Source organism: Lynx canadensis, chromosome B2, assembly GCF_007474595.2.
Source record: "Lynx canadensis isolate LIC74 chromosome B2, mLynCan4.pri.v2, whole genome shotgun sequence".
Classification (NCBI taxonomy): domain Eukaryota; kingdom Metazoa; phylum Chordata; class Mammalia; order Carnivora; family Felidae; genus Lynx; species Lynx canadensis.
Window position 1 is genome coordinate 8,239,555 of NC_044307.1, and position 21,474 is coordinate 8,261,028.

Below are 21,474 nucleotides of genomic sequence, written 5' to 3' on the forward strand. Positions count from 1 at the left end.
AACCAGATTTTGAAAAAAATCCAGAGTCATCCAAATTTCCTCTGGCCCAGTCGCAGCCAGTTTAAAGGAAAGTAATATTTACTTCGTTCCACATTATAGAAAATTGTAATATAAAAAATCAACAATTCAGAAGCACAGACACACAATATTGGCATTATACTGAAGGCTCATTTGTGACTGCTTATTGAACTCTGGCGTACCATAAGCCCTGGCTACCCTGTATTGTCAAACAGTCTTTGGGAACACTTTCTTACGTTCCAGTGTGGCAGCTCGTGCAGAGGGAAAAATCGCGGCTAAGAGACTCACAGGACCGTGACAGAACAATCACATACGGTTCTCCCTGGCAGGTCTTCTCATCCTGGCATTGGTGACTTCTGCCCTACCTTCCTCTCGCCACCCTGGTTTTCCAACCCTAGCCGCTGTAATTCCTCGGGCGCTGGGTGTGGGATATGTGCCAGGGAGTAAAGGAATGACCACTAGCCTGGCCCATTCTGTGGCCTTCCGCCAGCAGAAGAGCGAAACAGGCAGGCTGCAGTTGCTTTCTTTGATACAAATCCACAACGGGTCCACATACCCCGAGAGTGGTCGTTGTCTTCTACTAAACCCCTCAAACTTCTGCGGTCTGTATACCTGGCCTCTGATAAAAACCAAGTAACCTGGAAAGTCACATGGAGCTGAGCCAGTCGAGTTTAAATCAACCTCGGGGGCTTAAAATGCTAAGCCCAGTTTGCCAACAGATGGGATGCACCGGAGTTTTGAGTCGCAGAGTAACCGGAAGTAAAAGGTGTTTTTACTCTGTAGGATGCAAATACTGAAAATCCACAATAGCCACAAACACACACAAACAACAATGATCAGAAAACCAAAAAACAGCTTGTGGTGAAGTGGAAGGCCTGGGAGACGGGGAGGGAGCAAATCTGATTTTAAGGTACAGTTTTCTCATTAGCCACCTGCCTGCGCAACTTAGCTCCCGTGGGCCTCGGTTTCCATATTGAAATGGAAAAGAGCGAAAAAGGAAGGGGCTGTATTAAGCTGACCTTACAATCCCTTCCGGTGCTAACATTCAATGAGTCTTATTTTTTTTTAACGTTTTTTATTTTGAGGGGCACCTGGGTGGCTAAGTCGGGTGAATGTCCGACTTGAGCCCAGGTCATGATCTAGCAGTTTGTGAGTTCGAGCCCTGCGTTGGGCTCTCTTCTGTCAAACTGTCAGTGCGGAGCCCATTTTGGGTCCTCAGTTCCCCTCTCTCTCTCTGTCCCTTCCCCACTCACACTCTCCCCCAAATAAATAAATATTAAAAAAAAAATGTTTATTTTTAAGAGAGTGTGAGAGCAAGCATGAGAGAGTGAGTGGGGGAGGAGCGGGGGGGGGGGCGGAGACCATCTTAAGAGGGCTCTGTGCTGACAGCAGAGAGCCTGATGCGGGACCCAACTCACCGACAGTGAGATCATGATCTGGGCCGAAGTCAGATGCTTAACCGACTGAGCCACCCAGGTGCCCCTCAATGATTCTACATACAGACTCTATTACTTTGACTATTTAAGGGACAAACATAAAAATCCATCTATTACCAATATATTGGCATATGTAAGGTAATGTGATTTGGGGTCATATCTAGAGTTATCAGTTATCAGATATTATTCTATCTTTTCTCCCTGTCTTTTTTGGGGGGGGGGGGTGCTGCAGGACAAGCCTGTTGATGTAAGGAAAGGCTGGGTCGTGTCAATCAGGCTGTAGTACTGATGAGTCGACGCACATCTAAGCAGATTGGAAGGTGCAGGTTACTGTCAGGGCAAGTGTGAATCAGGAGGTCCACTCTGGGTTCACACGTGTGAGTTAGCTTTTTGACCCTGTTAGGATATCTTGAACTGCCTCAGTGCTATTCTAAAATTTTAAAGTTAAAACACACATACACACACACAGGCGCCTGGGTGGCTCAGCTGGTTAAGCATCCGACTCTTGGTCTCAGGTCATGAGCTCACAGTTTTGTGAGTTCAAGCCCTGAGATGGGCTCTGGAGCATGGAGCTTGCCTGGGATTCTCTCTCATTGGTATTTTCTTTCTTTCTCTCTCTCTCCTCTCTCCTCTCTCCACCCCTCCTCTACAGACTTGTGCTGTCTCTGTCTCTCTCAAAATAAGTAAGTCAACTTAAACACACACACAAATTTAATCGGCTCACAGAGAGAACCAGAACAATATTTTCATTTTTCTCCTTTAGATTTCCAGCTGGTTAGATTCTTATCCAGTTGAAGGACCCTGGTGATACTTTCTAGTATCTAATCACATATGTGCTTTAACCACAATAAAGTTACTTCACTGCTAATACTCTTTTATACATATCTAATTATAACACTAAGTGTTTACTGATGGAGTTTGTAAAGACAACTGTAACAGCTAACATTTATTAAGCACTTACTACATGCAGAGCACTGTTCCCATCTCTTTAACATATATTCCTTTTTTAAATTCCTTCTATGGGGGTAGGCGCTATTTTTCTCAATCTCCATTTTAGAGATCAGCTCAGAGAAGTGAAGCAAATTGCCCACGTTGCACAGCTACAAAATGGCAGATTAAAACCCTGGGTAGAATGCTTCTCTATTGAAAACTGTCCAAAATAGTTTCAAAGCTTACTGAGTTCTGTAAGTTGTATGGTACAATGGCCCGTTATACTGTTCAATGCCCCTTAACAGCAAGATGGATGGGATACATTCTATTTAGAAATCTGCCTTAAGAAAAGGTTGTCACTCCTCTTGAATGATAATACATTCCGTGATTACAAAACAAAAGCTGTGCACTTGGCTGTTTACCTATTTGCCTTTGCTCCCCAGAAGACTTGGCTTTTATCCTCCACTGTAGCAATGACTCAGATTTTGTGGGTGAACAACACGGTTCTTCTTATTTTGTACGAGGACATATTATTAGGGACTTTTTACATACATTAGGGACTTTTGTCTGAGGCCTCAGACAAAAACAAAAATAAAAACAAAACAGGTTTTAAGTAACAGAGGCAAGGCGTTAGCAATACAGAATTACATTTTCGTTATAATGACATTTTCTTTGACCAGGTAAACTCGACCTGATGGGGCAGTGAAACAGTCAATAACAATTAACTGGGCCTTTTTATTGTCTGCTTTAACATACATTATCTCATGTGATACAGTAACTGTCAGAGAAGACAGGTATGACTTCTATCTGCACCTAGCAGGTAACGAAACTAGTGTCAGAGAAAATAGCTTCTCCAAAGTCAAGTGACAAAACGTCAACTTGAAGTCAGTTCTTCAGACTCTATTTACCATACTTCTGGTATTCAGTGCAATGAGTCTTATTATTTGTAAATATATATATATGTATATATTAAATTCACAAATCCTGTGACAGTGATTTCTTACATTATTTATAAAAATATACTGCTTAAAAAGCAGAACATAGAACTATTTTGTTGCATTCACTTCACCAGAGGTTCAAAATGGTCCAATATGACCCAGCAATTTCACTATACATGTGTGTGTGACACTTCAAATTCAAAGCACATTGCTCAAACGTTGCTGAAATCCTTATAGACAATATTATGATAATTCGTATTATTGTAAAGACTTGTCGCCTTTTTTTTTTAATATTTATTTTTGAGAGAGAGAGAGAGAGAGAGAAAGAGAGAGGCAGAGTGTGAGCGGGAGGGGCAGAGAGAGAGAGAGGGAGACACAGAATCTGAAGCAAGCTCCAGGCTCTGAACTGTCAGCACAGAGCCGGACGCGGGGCTCGAGCCCATGAACTAAGAGATCATGACCCAAGCCGAGGTAGGACGCTTAACCTACTGAGCCAACCAGGCACCCCGGTTGATTTTTCTGTAGTCATTCTTTATTCCTTGGGAAACTCACCCTCCACACACCCCTGCCCCCGCTTCCTCCCTCCCCGGGTAGCAGATGTGGCTTACGTGGGTCAATTGCACCCCCTGCTCCTGGGGTGAGAATCCTGGCTGGCTTAAGTCGATCTAACTCCGATTTCAGTAAAGTGCACACAACCCAAATCAATCGGGGTCGATGGGACTTCGCTGCATCTTCCAGGACAGGGTCTGTTCTCCCCTCTACACTTGGTAGCATGAGGAACCATGAGAGGGGCTAGAGTAGTCACTCTAACTCCAAGGAAGCGAGCCTGAGAATAGCTGATATATCAAAGACTGCCAAGTAACAGAACAAAGATTGCTAGTGGGGACTGCCTTTGAGCTCTGAATCAAGCCTTGTTTAATGCAAAATCTATCTTGACATATTTAAAAAGTTTTTTTTATTTAAAAAAATTTTTTTAATGTTTATTTATTTTTGAGACAGAGACAGAGCATGAGCAGGGGAGGGGCAGAGAGAGAGGGAGACACAGAATCTGAAGCAGGCTCCAGGCTCTGAGCTGTCAGCACAGAGCCCGATGCGGGGCTTGAACCCACGAACTGTGAGATCGTGACCCAAGCCGAGGTAGGACGCTTAACCGACTGAGCCACCCAGCCACCCCTATTTAAAAAGTTTTTAATTTAAATTCTAGTTAGTTAACATACAGTGCAATATTGGTTTCAGGAGTAGAATTCAGGGATTCATCACTTACATACAACACCCAGGCTCAAGTGCCCTCCTGAAACCCATCTAGCCCATTCCCCACCCTATCTTGATTTCAATTAAGGAATCCACTAAACTATGAATTGTCTCTTTGTTGAAGCCAGCATGAGTTGGGTCATTCATACCACAATCCTAAATAAAATATCCAGTAAGTTAGTGAGGATCCTTAACGATAGGTCACATTATCAGATTAAGTACAATATGGGTAAAACTAGAAATTCAAAATGGTAGATTCTGTTTGAGCTGTATAAACGGAAGACCAATTCACAGGGGGCAGAGAGTGTGTGTGTATTCGTGTGTGTGTGCACACACATACACAGTACAGGTTGGGGCGAGGTACAAAAGTAGTAAATGTTTAGGGTAAGCGCCAGGAAAAATGGGAAGAGGGGCTGTGTGCAGATGCAGAAAAGGACTACCGTTGAGGCCTCAGCTGAGGTGGCAATGCATAACTTTACCATGATGCCAACAAGCATCATCTCACTCGGAGCATCTGGAAGCAATGTCACACACACACACACACAAGTTGTGCAGGCTTGTGCGATCCAGGCATTGGTAGATTATAAAGCACCCCAGGTGATCCTACTGTGCCACGAGGCTTGTGGACCTCTGGGACAGAAGGGCATACTCCATCATGAGACGCTTGCACACTCTTCGGACAGCTGCAGAAGAAAGCACGCCCTGCTTGCCAACCATCCCCTTGAATTTTATATAAATGGAACATTACTGGTAGAAAAGAAAAGACGTGTTTTAATTATGACAGATGGAAATCCAGCGGAAGCCACTGCTTGTTCACACAAGCTTTTTAATTTACCACGTGTGCACGGCAGCCTGAAGATGCTTGAGAAACACACATTCAGGGGTACCTGTGTAAGGTGCAATCAGACCTCGGAAAAATATCACCTTCGTTCTTTAAACGAATGTTTACTGAACATCTACTGTGTGTTGGCCACTGTGCTAATCCCTCAGGGTGACATCCCCGACTGACACAGTACCGGTCCTCAAAACGCCCACAGTCACCCAGGGGAGGCAGAAGGACAATGAGGTTGGGGGAGCACATTAAAGGGACACCTCACCCTGGAGCAGGTGGGCAGCAGAGGAAGACAGGAGTCTTCCTACCAGAGGGCGTTCTGAAGGGGAGAGATGAGATGAGGAAGGAAGTACCAGTAGCTTATAATTTGGTAGGGCTGGAGCTCAAGGGAAAAGGGAAGGAGCTGCCGGCCATAAAGGGCCTTACACTGGGGGCTTTCATTCTGTAAGTGACCAAGGGCTGTGAAAGTACTTTGCATGGGGGATTAACACAACGTGCACTGCATCTTGCAAGTACTCCCAGCAAAGCGGTGGGAGAACGGACTGGGGTTTGGGAGGACAGTGAGGATGGAAACAGAGAAGTCCGCCCAGACAGAGGAAGAGATCCAGCAGCAAAAGGCCAGAGGCCTGCCCCGGGGCAGCTGCAGCGAAGACGCTGAGGTCCCATCTAGATGAATCACACACATAGATCTGGAAAAATACGACCAACCAAAAGTAGTGGGTGAAGGGAGAGGGAGAAGCTGGAAGGATGTGTTCATATGCATCAAGGTCGTAAAGAGAAGAGGACCAGTCCCGCACAGTCCCACGCTGTGGAGGCACCACCCAAAAGGCAACGCCCCGGAGGGAGTCCGCTGCCTGGACATCTGGGACGCAGGGGCGGGGCCGCAGGTGCTCAAGAAACAGAACCCTGGTGTGAGCAGCAATCCAGAAAAGCTGGGAGGGGCAGGCTGGGAAGGGGTGAGGAACCCTGGTAGAGATCATACACTCACATGCACGTATAGCGTTAGGAACTTCTTACCCGGATACTATGAAATTATAAAGTCAGGTAAGCATTTTGCAATCCTCAAGGGAAGCTTGAAACGCACATCTGTTACATACTCAAAATTTGTTACTATGAATACTTCGTTTGAATAAGACTTTCCATCCATGAGTTGAAACCATTCGTCTTTATTTAAAAATGAGTACATGTGCGTGTCGGGACTAAAGGGAAAACTGGTCAATGTTTGTTGAAGCCTATCAAGTACCAAAAGGGAACGCTGAATCACTGATCAGGCCTCCAGAGTGTCGCTGATAGACAGACCTGGGGTGTTAGCAGCTGCGGACCTGCTGGGGCACAGAGTGAATGATATCCTGCTGCCCTAAGCCTCCCTGAAGATTGTGACAGTATTTGGTCGAGATATTAAGTTTGCCTCAGTTTCGGTGAGCAAACTTTCAGGTTCTGGCCTTCTCTTCTTCAAGTAGGTGAGAGAGGAGGGACTGTGAAGTCAGACGCGCTCATCAGCAGACGGACGGGTCTGTGATATGTGTGGGCTTTCTAGGACAAGAGCAAGAGTGCTTCTGTTCCTTCCACGGGGGCCCGGGAGCAGGGACGCGCTACACCAAGTTAGCGCATACACTGAATTTTCCACAAGACTCTTGCCTCGGACGCTATCGACTCAATTTACGGTAAAAACGCCCACATTTAATTTCTGACTACACTTGAAACCATTTAAAGAATTTTAAGGCCAGTAATAAGGTGGGAAAATACTATCACCCAGCAAACATGGGCTATTTGTGGAGAATGAGGTTATCCCAGCTAATCTTGATATTAGCCAGAGATTTTATTTTAGCCATGGCATGCACATCTATCTGCATATGTTTATATACCTAATATACATATATGTACACACAAATATTGATAAAAACACATTTCAAAGTCTGTATTTCACATTTCCCTTTTTAAAAATTTCAATTATTATTATTTTATTAAGGCCCCAATGTGGGGCCCGAACCCTGACCCTGAGATCAAGACCCGAGCTGAGATCAAGAGTTGGACACTCAACCGAGCCACCCAGGCACCCCCACATCTCCCTTTTGAAAGTGACTAAATCAATATTACATTTTAAATTCTGGAAGGGTTAAAACAGACCTATGCTGCATGAAAATATTCTAATTCCGGTAACCAAGTTAAATAAAGCTAAGTCTATCAGATTAATCCGTCTGGAATGAGAAAATATTAAAATTCAAAAAAGCAGGGGCACCTGGGTGGCTCAGCTGATTAAACATCTGACTGGCTCACGTCACGATTTCATGGTTTATGGGTTTGTGCCCTGCGTTGGGCTCTGTGCTGACAGCTCAGAGCCTGGAGCCTGCTTCAGATTCTGTGTCTCCTTCTCTCTCTGCCCTGACCCAGCTGCCATTCTATCTTTCCCTCTCAAAAAATAAATAAATGTTAACATTTTTTTCAAAAAAGCACAGTGTAAAGGATATCTACTTTATGTCATAATGAAGACCTCGGGATCCCGAGGTTCACATCTTTATAGCCTGGAGGAAGAAAAGGCTTTGCACAGGACTCATGCTCAATTGAAGAAAATATGGTATTTTGGGGGCTCCTGGGTGGCTCAGTAAGTTAAGCATCTGACTCTTGATTTTGGCTCAGGTCATGATCTCAGGGTTTGTGAGTTTGAGCCCCACATTGGGCTCTGCACTGGCAGCGCAGGGCCTGCTTGGGATTCTGTCTTTCCCTCTTTCTCTGCCTGTACCTCTCTCTCTCTCTCTCTCTCTCTCTCTCTCTGTCTCATTAAACAAACAAACAAAAAAAAATACGGTACTTTCAAAATAACAGGTCTAACTTCTTTACTCTTTCTGTAGTGGATATACTGTAAATCGGTTGTAAAAACATTATATTGTATTCTTTTTAAGTTTCTTTATTTTTTGAGAAAGAGAAAGAGAGTGCACGCATGCGCACGTGAGTGTGGGAGGGGCAGAGAGAGGGAGAAAGAGAGAATCCCAAGCAAGTTCTATGTTGTCAGGACAGGGCCGGTACCGTGGGGCTTGATCTCAGGAACCAAGAGACCATGACCTAAGCAGAAATCTAGAGCGGGATGTTTAACCAGCTGAACCACCCAGGTGCCCCAGTATATTGTATTTCTAAATGCAAACTCTAAAATGTAGGACTTACACAAATCTCAGATTTTTATTAGGAACCTATACAGATTACATGAAGTACACTTTGACTGGTGTTTAGAAAAAAAAAAAAAACAATACCAACAATATCCTCAATTTAGATTCCTTTCTATTCAAGGTTTTTGGTTTTATAAATAAAGGTTGGTGCTTTACACCAAGCTCCATGCGGCTCAGGGTTTTGTTTTGTTTTTTGATGAAATCACATGTCTGTGATAAGGTCTGGAGGTGTGAGCGAGTATGGGGGTAGGTAGAAGGAAGTAAAAGACCACAGAACCCTGAGATCAACAGCCACGGCACCTGCTACTCAGGAAAAATTAAGATTTCTACGTATACTTCTGCAGGAGTTTTGGAGGAGGAAACAGGTTAATTTCTTCAATCAACAAATATTTACAGAGTGCCTCCCCTGTACCAAGCATTGTTTTAGGTATTGAAGAAAAAGATTTAGATAAAACGGATAAAATCCTTCTTACATTCTAGTGACTTTAAGTTTGCATCAACAACAATAATGACAAGAGGACCAGTTATTGAGAATGCCCACTTATTAGGCACTTACTGTGTACTGGGTACTCTTCTAGAAGCCTTCCATTTCACCCTTACGACAGTCCTATAAAGCAGGTACGGGCAAATTTCACTAATTTCAAACTGCACATTTCTTTACATTTTAGCATCTCTCAGTTTGAGAAGTGTCTTCTAATCAATGGTGTCTCAACATTATAATGGGTGACGCCTCTTTCTTTTCTGAGTGTTCTATAAATTAATGGCAAGTCTTAAAATTAATAGTTTTACAGTTTTATGCTCATTTCACACACGAAAGAGGTAAAAAAAACTTAAGTATCTTGGCAAGGTCCTACTGCTGGTAGGTATAGGAGTTAGAATTTAAAAGTTTTGAATGTAGGGGCACCTGGGTGGCTCAGTCGGTTGAGTGACCGATTTCGGCTCAGGTCATGAGCTCGTGGCTTGTGAGTTCGAGCCCCACATTGGGCTCTGTGCTGACAGCTTGTCAGCACAGAGCCTGCTTCAGATCCTCTGTCCCCCACTGTCTGCCTCTCCCCCTTTTGCACTCTCCCAAAAATAAATTAATTAAAAATAAATAAAGTTTTGAGTGTAGAAATATGCAAAATCAAAAACCAAATTATTCTTTTTTTTGTGACTATTTCTGACAACTAAGTGGCTACACTCAAAAGAGAAATACAAATGAAAACTATAGTAAGATACCACTTTTTCCCTAAGAGGAACAGATTTTAAATGTTAGCTGACATAGTATACAGGGGAGGGTGTGAGGAAACACTGTTTTACGTTGTTGATGGAAATGTAGTCTGGAACATCTTGTTTAGTGGGTATCTTGCAATTCCTACCATGATTTAAAATGTACACACCTAGGTATGATACAGCCATTCTATTTCTAGCAATTTATCAGCCAGTTAATATTTATACATACATGAAGTGACATGTTTGTGAGATTATACACTGCAGCACTGCCTGTAAGATCAAAAGATCAGAAGCCACCCAAAGATCCATCAGTAAGAGTCTAGTTAAATGTGGTCAACATCTGGTATAGAATAGATACATTTATTTTTTTTGAAAAAGGAACAAGGCAGCTTTTTATGTACTGATTGAAATTATCTCCAAGATAGGTTATCAAGTGCAAAAAGAAACATAAGAATTTGTAGTACGTTAACATTTGAATTTAAAAAAACATGTATCTACACAAAAACACACAGGTAAGCATGTGCTTATATGTGCAAAAGTAACTCTAGAAATATACATATAAAACCAGAAACAGTGGTTGCTTCTGGAGAGGGGAACAGGGGTCTGTAAGGGTTAGGAGGAAGGCTTTCTTTGAATACAGTATTGAGCATTTTATTATCAATTTTATAATTAAAAACCAAGAAGAAACTTAGTACATTCTCCCACAGCTGTGGCCATTACTACTCGGAACGTTCCAATTATGTAGTGACATGGACAAAGCGTCAAACTGGGAGTTTAGAGACTGGGTTTTAACCCTGCATTTTCTGTGGGTCGATAAGTAAGTGCTTTGCATAGTTATGGTATGCAGATCAAAAGAAAAGTAAAATACACATACTTCATGTATGCAAAACATTAAGTTCTAGCCCATAATTCAGGGCCTTTTCCTGGAGAGGCGAAAAAAACCCAACAAGACATGATCCCTGTCCTATGATAGTCACAGCATAGTAGAGTGGAAGGTTTGTGTCAATGGTAAATACGTAACAGGGCAAAGTAATTAAGTGCAGTATTTGTGACCATGTCTCTCTACTGCCCTGTTGGATAAGAAGCATCTTACCCCCATTACTGTGCCTGTCCCCTAGGGAAAAACTCCCATTTACTGAATGGAACTGGATTCTAAGAGCACGGCAAATCAAATAATCAAAGCATACGTGCATCAGAGTGCAAGCATGAGGACGATTTCCTGTGTGCATCAGAAAAGATGCAAAGAAGGTGAAATTAAACTGGGTTTGGAAGGATGAATCCTACAGGACAAAGGAGCCTCTTCCTTACCTATAGAGGTAGAGGTGGGATGGGGCGTGGCAGGATTACAAGAGCCATAAAGGCTTGCCCAGCCCTATGGTTTAGGGAGACATGAAGAGATGCCAGACCCCCGTGCTGAGTTGTCACATTACTATCGTCAATGGCAGGAAAGTACCAAAACGCACCATGTTGAAGATCCCAAGAATTATACCCCAAGCAGAAACATAATGGAGTGCAAAAGGCAAGAATATCTAACACATTGTGTGGAGAAGTGAAAAAGTGGACTGGTAAGAAAACAGAAGCACAAAGAATTGGACAGAGGAAGATAATCAGCTTGCACAAGAGACACTGCACAAACCAGGAGAACATCAGAATGCCTCAGGCAGGCATAGTGCTGAGGGGAAAGGCACTTTAAAACCTTAAATATACCAACTGAAACTTTTAAACTAAATCTGAAGAAGAAAGTGTTGATAAGAAATGAAAAGTCAAGAGTAAAGTCAAACAAGCCGCTTTAAAATCATCCCCCTTTACAGGTGCCTGGGTGGCTCAGTGGGTTAAGTGTCCAGACTCTTGATTTTGACTCAGGCCATGATCTCACAAGTCATGGGTTTGAGCCCCGCGTACAGCCCTGTGTTGATGGCACAGAGCCTGCCTGGGATTCTCTCTCTCTCCCTCTCTCTCTGGCCCTCCTCTGCGTGTGTGTGTGTGTGTGTGTGTGCATGCACACACACACACACACACACACACACACTGTCTCTCTTCAAAAAAATAAACATTAAAAATTAAAAAAGCATCCCTCTTTAAAAGAAAAACATCCTAAAGTGAATTGGAGAGATCTGTTCTATGCACAGTAGCTAGATTATTATACCTTACAGTAATTAAACGTGGAATATTCTCCTTACCCATGTATGTTCCACATATCAATGGAGGTAAATTAAAAAGAATTTGGGTTTTTTAAATTCCTTTATTTTTATTTGACACATGTGCATTTAAAATACCTCCGGAATTCTGAAAGGCACCCAGAGGTAGTGTTGAATAGTGGAAAATATTAACAATCATTAGGAGAAGCTGGTTATCTTATTTTTTTTCCCAGATGCTAACATTCTAGTCTTCCAACTTCAAGATAAGAGTGTTAATGTATACACTGAAAAAGCACTGCAAATCCTAACTGTAATCCTGTCTCCTTAATCTTGCACAAAAACCCCTGAGAGGATGAATTATTGGCCTGTGGAAACACTTGCATTTCACTATTCTTTGGCAACAAAATTCTGGAAATTGTGCAAGTCAGAATCTGTATTGCAGGTTGGTAATCATAGGAGAGGCACACACACTGGGGCCTTTCAGCCACTGAAATAATGTGCTGAGGAAGACACAGGCCAGGCCTGGGGAGCTCATTCCAAAAACGGTATCAACCCACAGCCCACCAATCACAGGACTCCCGACAGTCTTAAAACTTGAGCAGTAGAGCTAAAGAAAAAAAAAAAAAAAAAAAAGGCAGTAACAGCTTCCTCATTTCTCTAGTGAATGCCTACACTGGTTGCTGTGAACATCACTAGCATTAATGTTTCTCGGTACATTTCAATAAAAATAACTTCAGCTACAAAGAAGTCATTAATTAGATTTTATGATGAAATGTATTGCTGAGAGGGGTGCCTGGGTGGCTCAATCAGCTAAGCATCTGACTTCGGCTCAGGTCACGATCTCACGGTTAATGGGTTTGAGCCCCATGTCAGGCTCTGTGCTGACAGCTCGGAGCCTGGAGCCTGCTTCCGATTCTCTGTCTCCTTCTCTCTCTGCTCCCCGCCCCCCCCACCCTGCCCCACCCTGCTCATGTTCTGTCCCTCTCTCAAAAACAAATAAAACATTAAATAATTTTTTTTAAATGTATTGCTGAGAAACAAAGTGTGCTTTTCAGGGTGGGGGGCAAAAGGTATGGGCACTTTTTAATTTAACTTCTGTTTGTGTCTTCCACACTATTTTCCAGATTTCCCAGGTTAAAACGTTGTTACAAGATTTTAGAGAACTAAGGTCAAATGAGTAAGTTGTTTTATCTTCTTTTTTTATTTAAATTCCAGTGAGCTAACGTACAGTGTGATATTATTTTCAGGAGTACAAGAGACTGATCAACACTTCCATACATCACCCGGTGCTTGTCACAACAAGTGCCCTTCTTAATCCCCATCATCTATTTCCCCCATCCTCCCCCCGCCCCCCCCCCCGCCCACCTCTCCTCTGGCATGTTTTATCTTCTGGGTTTTTTAAAATTTTTTATTTATTTTGAGAGAGAGCTAGAGAGCACAAGTGGGGGAGGAGCGGAGAGAAGGAGAAACAAAATCCCAAGCAGGCTCTGCACCATCAGCCCAGAGCCTGACGTGGGGCTCGAATTCACAAACCGTGAGATCGTGACTTGAGCCAAGATCAGATGTCAGGTAGTTAACCAAATGCACCACCCAGGTGCCCCTGGTGAGTTGTATCTTCTTAATTAAAATGGTAAATGTTGGCAAAAGTCTATCTCACATAGGTGTCAGCCTCTGAGAGTAGACCAGGCATGTGACACAACAAGGATGGGATGAGGAACAGGAGTAAACATTTCCCCACGCCCGTCACACACACGCAGCGGAGGTTTTAAAATAATTCTTTTAAATTCCATTCCATTTTGGGTTTTCTTTTCTTTCCACCTTTCTATCTCAATTTGCCAAAGCGAAATGTGTCATATACCTGCAACCTGGGTTGCCAGATAAAAATAGGATATCTAGCTGCATATAAATTTCAGGTAAATGAATACATTTTTAATAAAAATACATCCCACATATTGCCTGAGACACATCTGTATTAGAAAAAAGTACTCCCGGTTTATCTGAAACTCAAATTTAACTGGGGGTCCTGTATTTTCATTTGCTACTTCTGGTAGCCCCAATGTATCAAGTGAATAGCGTGCCGTCCTGGTGGGGGTGGGAAAGGTTGGTAGGTGACAGTGCACAGCAGCGACGAGACACAGAACATGGTCGGGGCAGGGTACAAACACTGATGACAGAGGACAAGAGAGGGTGACCAGTGGAGCTGTGGGAGGCAAGGGTAGTACCGTACCCCAGCCCTTGGGACAACATGATTCCTGGCCCTGCCTTGTCCTCCTCTCTTCCTGATGGTAGTAAATATCGTGGAGGCAGGATACAACCAATGGCAGTACAAACTTTTAGGTTTTTAGGAGGTATTTTTACGTTTGACAAATAAGTTGAAAACACAGTAACCACCATCCACACAGATCCACTATGTAGATCTTCTTTTGATTATTTTTTATTAATACTTTTATACTGAATGTTGGCAAAGGATTTCATTATGAACTTTGCTCTTCGCCAGTTACTAACATTTCTGAGCGTGTTTGGGTGGAGAGGTGGAGGGGTTTCCATTTTCTGCCCATGACTCCACCTGCCCGTGGAAGGAAGTCACAAATGCCAGCTGATGTCTTGATAAATGGAACAGGACAGTGTTCTACCTGCTTCTAAGCTGCCTTGCTGCCGTCTTCCTATTTCTATGAGTCAGGGTTTCAGTTGATTTTCTCCTCCACCTTTCTCAAGTGATTTAGAATCTGACTTGCCCTGTTTCTCTGGCATGGACACCTGCCGTACTGGTCCTGAAGAGTTCCAAAGCCTTTGGCCAGAACCCCTGTGAGGCCTATCTGCCCAGCCCCCACGCCCATAGGGAGGAGTCAGGCAAGAAAGCAAGTTGGACAGGGCTCTATGAGAAACGGAGTGCAGGCATCGCCTGATCCGCTAAGTCTCTGATGTCCAGCTTTATTCAAGATGACTTTGCCCCAGGCTGATGGTACCTGAATCAGGTGTGTGGGAGGTTGGGGGAGTGGGGAGAGAGTGAAGGTGAAGGTGGTGGTTTTTAGGACAGGCTTGGCTGCTTTACAAGGAGGTCACTGGTCTCCCCCTACTTCTGTCTTCTGTCTCTCTTATTCCTTCTTACACATCTATTTCTACACAGAGTTTACCTATTTATTTTGAGAAAGAGAGAGTGCAAGCAGGGGAGGGGCAGAGAGAGAGGGAGAGAGAGAATCCCAAGCATGCTCTGCACTGTCAGCGCAAAGCCCAATGTAGGGCTCGATCTCATGAACGGCGAAATCATGACCTGAGCCGAAATTGAGAGTTGGACACTTAACTGATTGAGCCACCCAGGCAGTCCCAGAGTTGACCTTTAAATTTAGACTGGGAACAGAGGAGAGAGGCAGTTAAGAAGGCCCAGTTTGACCTTGAGCTTGAGCCGTCAATCTACCTTTTATCAGAGCATCTTACACTGTGGCTTTTCAGCTACTTGTGGTGCAGGGGTGATGGGCCTGGGCCCTGGAGCTAGACTATTCTGTAACTTACTAGCTACGTGACCTTGAGCAATCACTTAATCTCTCCATGTCTCAGTTTCGCCAACTGTAAAACAGGATAATCAGAAGGTATGGGAGTAAGTGAGTTATGTGTGTGTAAAGCTATGAGGAGAGTGCCAGTTACAGGGTGTGCTCTAAATAGTTGAGTAGTAATCATAATCATAGTCATAACAACACCACCAACCAAATAGGTCCACTGAGATTCCATTCTCTTTGTCAAACTTCAGGGTGACTGGCAAATCAGAATTCGGACATCCATCGGGTGATGGCTGTATCATTTTAGCAACATTAAAATCTCGGCCATTTACATACGCTTCCATACTACCCATCCCTGCCGAGTAACAACGTAAACTAACATGTTAAAAAAAACTGTTTAACTTTTAGATCTAATGTCACTTTAAGAGGAAAAGAGAGAAACACAAAGGTACAGTGGTAAAGGTAGGCTCGAGGAAACATGATGAGTTACTCGGCTTGAATCACACGCTGAGGAGGGTTAAAAACCAGGAAAATGCTTCTGGGTCAGGTTGGCACAGATCAGGAAGCAACGGGGTAGCCAGGGATGTTGACTGTTGAAGTAAAAGAACCAGCTGAACTCTGCGTGCGTCTCTGGTAACAATTACACGATCACCTTGAGAGGAGAGACATTTTAACAAACGGAAGCACAGATTTTGTACCAAGAGAGCTCTTTAGTTACGTCCATTATTTTGAGGCTGAGTTCGTCATTTGGCTTCGGACTGGAGTTTCTGGAGCCGAGGAAAATGGTTTTCCTATTTACCGACGTGCTCGCTTCCCTGGGCTTCAAGGCCAGAACATGAGCACGGTTTTAAGTGCGGCACGTGTAACCACAATAAGGCAACGCGATCAATTAGACGTGTATCCCATTGTTCCTGATATTTAGCAACATCCCTAAAATTACTTTTAAAACATTTTTTAGTCTTTGCCAAAGATGGGGAAGAGAGTTAAGTGCACAAATGGCTTTGGACAATCTGCTGCGGAGAACTGTTTTAAGCATGGCATAAACATGCCAAATCAATAACTTGTTTCTTTATCCGCATGTGCCATGAAAATCTGGCTATCATAGAGTGCCGTATCCATTAAAAACTGAATATGCTATTTCCAGACAGCAGATAGCTCAAAGCTCAACAGGGCCAGCAGGCAATGATCCAAATTCACATCTCCCTCTCTAGAAGAACCACTCAAAGCACTCTGTTGCTACGTTATGGTACTGAAAGCACAGGGGATGATGAAGCCGTGCCAATACTGTAGCTGCCTCGGGACCGAGTCAAATGGCCACCATTCTTCAGACATAAAGAGCTGGGGAAAGTGACTTTTGTGACCTTCAATCACTAGACAAATCTGATGAATGGAGAAATGTAAATCAACACAGCATTTCTAAAGTGAAACTGTCCCTTTTGCTTCAGGTAGGTTATGTGCATTTACAAAAACTTGACGTCACAGAGACTAACAGTCTCTTAGGGAAGAAGGAAAGGATCGCGGTTTAACCCAAGACTTCCCCCCACCCCCCCACCCAAGACTTTGAAGATAAATGTCTGCTGTATGCTTCTGTCCACATGAAGCCACGGACAACATTTCACACTTTTTATTAAACACTATTTCACGGTACAGGAGTCGACATGAGTTCCCAGATGTCTTTGCATTAATAGCAGTTCCTAAGGCAGTCTCAGGAAGTGGGGGTTGTGAAAATAGGTGACAGTACTTTTTTGTATATTTGATATTGTCCTCAAAGAGGCATTGTACTGATATATTACTTACAATTATTCCATTGAAGTCACGCCTCGCGTAATCGTTAAGATAAAAATACCTTACCCTTTAGTATTTTTACAGGATCTAATTATATAAATAAGTGATGGGGGGGTGGAATATGGATTCTACCCTCATTTTTCCTGCTCACAACACATTTGTTTGGTCCTTTAACCCAACTACCAACACACGTTTAACCCCTCTTTTCCTATTTCTCTGTTGTTAAGCCTCTTTCTATAGTAATACTTCATTTGCCCAACCTTTAGAAACCAGCTTTCCTAAGAGTTTTCAAGATAAATAATATTTACCCTTAAAATGTCACTGTTTCTAAAAATAGACTACACACATCTCTACTATTTTAAAACATCTTAAAACATCTGCTTCTTGATGTACTTTAGGCCTGATCGTTTTACTCTGGGACAACTAAAATGTGCAGGGATCTTTGGGTGTCTGGGTCCAAATTAAGTGGTCTTGGGCAGCTGCACTTCTTAGAGTTCCTTTGTTAATGACCTAGCGTCTTTATGGCCTTGTCCTGGCCTTCATTTTTACTATGCCGCCACGTTTTAGTGGAGCTCTGACTTCTTGAAGCAATAACCACCCCCTTTGTAACTGCTGCTAGGGCTGACGGTGATTTGGGAAACCAGACATCTATATTTGCTGGAAACAGTCTTTTTAAAAGTGGACTGTGTGTGGATGGGGGGCAGGGGGACTTGAAGAAGTAATGAGGTGAGGAGAGAGAACTAAACATGGATTTTGACAGTCCTGACTGGCAGACTTTGCAGATTCTGAGCTGGGTTTTACAGAGCAGAGGAGCCTGCACAAAAGGCCTCTGGCTGAAGCAAGCACTAATGTTTGTTTTCTATCTACTCATACGCTAACTCATCAAGCGTATTCATACAAAGCCGTTTTGGGGGCACATATGAATTTGTTTATAGTTTAACTGATATACATCTGTGTCTGTAGAAATAACACTAGTCACTAAAAAAGAAAGAAAGAAAAAACAAAAGCTTATTCCACCAACATGGCTTTATAATAATGTTTCTTCTCATGTGTGCCTATTCATTCATGTTTATAAGTGTAGATAATTATTAAAATAATTATAGTCACTAAAAGCACATGAGATGCCCACTTCGTAAAATACACAAACTGTAATAGTGGTAATCTGTTAAAGACTCACTTTTAATGGTGGAATGCATATTAATTTATGCAGATTAACTATGTTTAGAAACTTACTCAACTATGCAGATGTTAAAAACCACTACAGACTTAAACAGAATTTTGTACTTTTTCTTTCCACGCATTTTCGTATTTTTTGATAGCTTTTTACATTAGCACTTTATAAACATCTGTGTTTAGGTAATAAACTTAGACATTCCCCCTGAACACATAAATCTGATAAAATCTAACAAGAAAAAAGGAAGGAAATACAGAGAGAGAGAGAGAGAGAGATCTTTTATATGCATGGCAATACTTTTTTCAGGCCAAAGACAGAAAGCACATGGTACTACGCAGTTTTAATGAAAAGTGTTCTGATTATAGCCTACTCTACTTACCCATAACTTATCCAAAGAAAAAATTCAACTTCAGTGACCTGGAAGGCCTCCGGACTTGTAACCTTTCCTGGTAGGTAGTATGAGGTGTTTTCAGAAATTACAAGCTATGTTTATTACGTGTTTATTAAAATAACAGTGGACAGCATCCGATGCACAAAATGCAATCAGATTACCTGCCACTTTGGACTGTCTTTACCAATGTCCCCTTTTATTAGGACAGATGAATGGGATTTAGCTTTGGTTAAGCCTTTTTATATGTCTGCATTAGAAGAACTAAAAACAATTTCTAAAAATGGATATGGAACCAGAGATAATAGTCCAAAATGAAATTCTTCCAGTCTCCAGAAAAATTTGTCTTAAGAGTATAAAATTAAATGAGGTATTTTCCTTAAGACTCATTCTGAGTGTACATTTTGCTCTAAGTTTTGTTAGTTTCTGCAACAGCATTTAAGAGAAAACCAACTGACCATTTACAACCTGAACAATGGCTTCAGAGTATGATTAAGAAATGCACCTGGCCTCACTCAAACAACACATTTGTTTAACCCGGTGACTTTCCGGTGTCTGGGGTCAGGCAGGAGCAATCTGGGTTGGGTCGAAGAGGGCGGGGGGCGGGGAGGAGAGAAGAGCAAATGTAACTGACTCACTGAGAACAGAACAGTTGTACTAACTACCCTTTGTAATTACAACTGTTTTAACAGTTTCTAGCGGGCAAGGCTATCATTTTGGTGACCCGCTATAATTTGGGATGTAGCCCCAGGAAGTCATGCCAACTTTAGAACATGAGCTGCACTGCTGAGTTTACTCAGCATGATGAACCCAATGAAACGCCGAGTGTTCCTACTTTGGCATAAATGTACATCAAGGGAAAAATTAACAATAAAAGGAATCTAGCTAGAGAGGAAAGGAATACCACAAAATTCACTCCCAGGAAAATTTCAAACATGTAGAAAGAAAATATATACAGAATAGCATGATGAACCCCCATAAACTCATCATTCAGTTTCAATAACCATCAACACGTGGCCAATCTTATTGTACCCTCCCTACCCACCCCCTGCCTTGCCTTTTTTTTTTTAAAGTAAATCGCAAACAGCCTATATTTTATTTTATACGAGCTTTCATTTACAATGCATGTATGTATTTAACCCAAAGATCACTACAGAAATCTCACCAAACAGGAGGTGTTTAAGCCAACTTTAACCACATCTTACAAAATGTTCTAGCTAAAACCTATCTGCTTAGAAAGCTAATTTGTTTGAATATAACTGGGTAATTAAAATGACAAAGTAACTGGAAAGGCAACCCCCTTGTATTTTATTTGTGGGGGAAAAAAGGTACATTCTAAGACTGAGAAAGCAGTGTCTGTTACTCAGTCCCTGTGATGCTAGTCTTTGTAAACACCCATCAACAGGAGACCAGGTTAAAAGTGACCGGGGTAGACTTGCCCTGGATGGAGCCCAGAGAAAAGGGAGGCGGCAAGTAAGGGGCAGGAGCCGCCTGGAAACTTCCCCCTTTTCCGTCACTACACATGCAGAATACAGCAGGATGCCAACAGGCCAAACCTTTGGAACTTCAAAAATCACTCATCAAGCAGTCTAGCTCCTTACAATAATTTATTACCGATCTGAAAGCAAAGATCAAAAGGAACACTCCATCTAGCATTTATATATTCAATTCCTCATTGCCCAGTGACTAATTTGTAGAGGAATGAAGTCTTCACAAGGGAAGCCAAAATAATCTGAGGTGACTTTGATACAATGCCACAAAGGATATGAAGAGGAAGCCGGTAGAGGCTGCAAATGGCGAAGTTCCATTAAGAGCTCTAATAAAAGAATAATGGAATTTCCCTTCACTGTGAATTAAAAAATGTTAGAAGTGGGCAAAATTCAGACAAGTCAGGCAAAACCTTGGATTTGTCACAGCCTTTTATTGTTCTTAAATGTTAACTTTACCCACTGCTGCATTTATGTTAAATGGCTTCATCTTAAAGAAAAAAAAAATGCAACTTTCCCATCAGGAATCTCGTTCCCTTTGCTGGTGTATTACTTATCAGCCTGCACCTTCTCTCCCCTTTGTCAGGCACTCCCAGCTCTCTCCATGTCTTTCAAACAAATTGCCACATTCTGCCAAGCGACTGGTTTAACTTAAAAAATGTAATTTGAAATGATATAATTTTTAGTACCGTATATGGCCATGGTCACATGAAGCAGAAACACCTCGTTCACAAACTGTTGGTGCTTAAAGTCAACTGGTCACTATAGAAACACCAGAAGCTACTGAAAATCTTTCAACTTCCATGAACAACTGGCACAATTTTTTCCTCCTGAATCCAGACGTCTCCCGTATTCTCAACTGAGGAAAATAGTTTTCACACTGCTTATTTTGGCTAGTTAAAAAATCCCCACCACATGTCTCCTTGTAAATTCATAGATAAGGATTTAAGTTTATATTAGCATTTCAACTGTGCAAATTTTTTGTTCGCTTCTGAAATCACCTCGAATTAACAGATTTACTGGAACCTTACATGAAATAGAAGTTGTGCACAAGTCTCGGAAATCTTGTAATATATTTCCCTGTGATGATGTGGTGTGGAGCATTTTCTTCACAAACAGTTAAATGTGTGTGTGTGTGTGTGTGTGTTTTAAAGAGCCCTTATCTTTTACCATTATATGGTGAAATGCTTATAAGTAAAAAGATATTCGGGAATTCTTCAAATATGGGGA

The 21,474-nt window shown here is 42.3% G+C and overlaps 1 protein-coding gene across 5 annotated transcripts in view; it reads right to left on the reverse strand.

The window, feature by feature from the left end:
* CDKAL1 (CDK5 regulatory subunit associated protein 1 like 1) overlaps positions 1–21,474 on the reverse strand; it is a 714,482-nt gene that overhangs the window by 152,022 nt on the left and 540,986 nt on the right. The window lies entirely within an intron of this gene.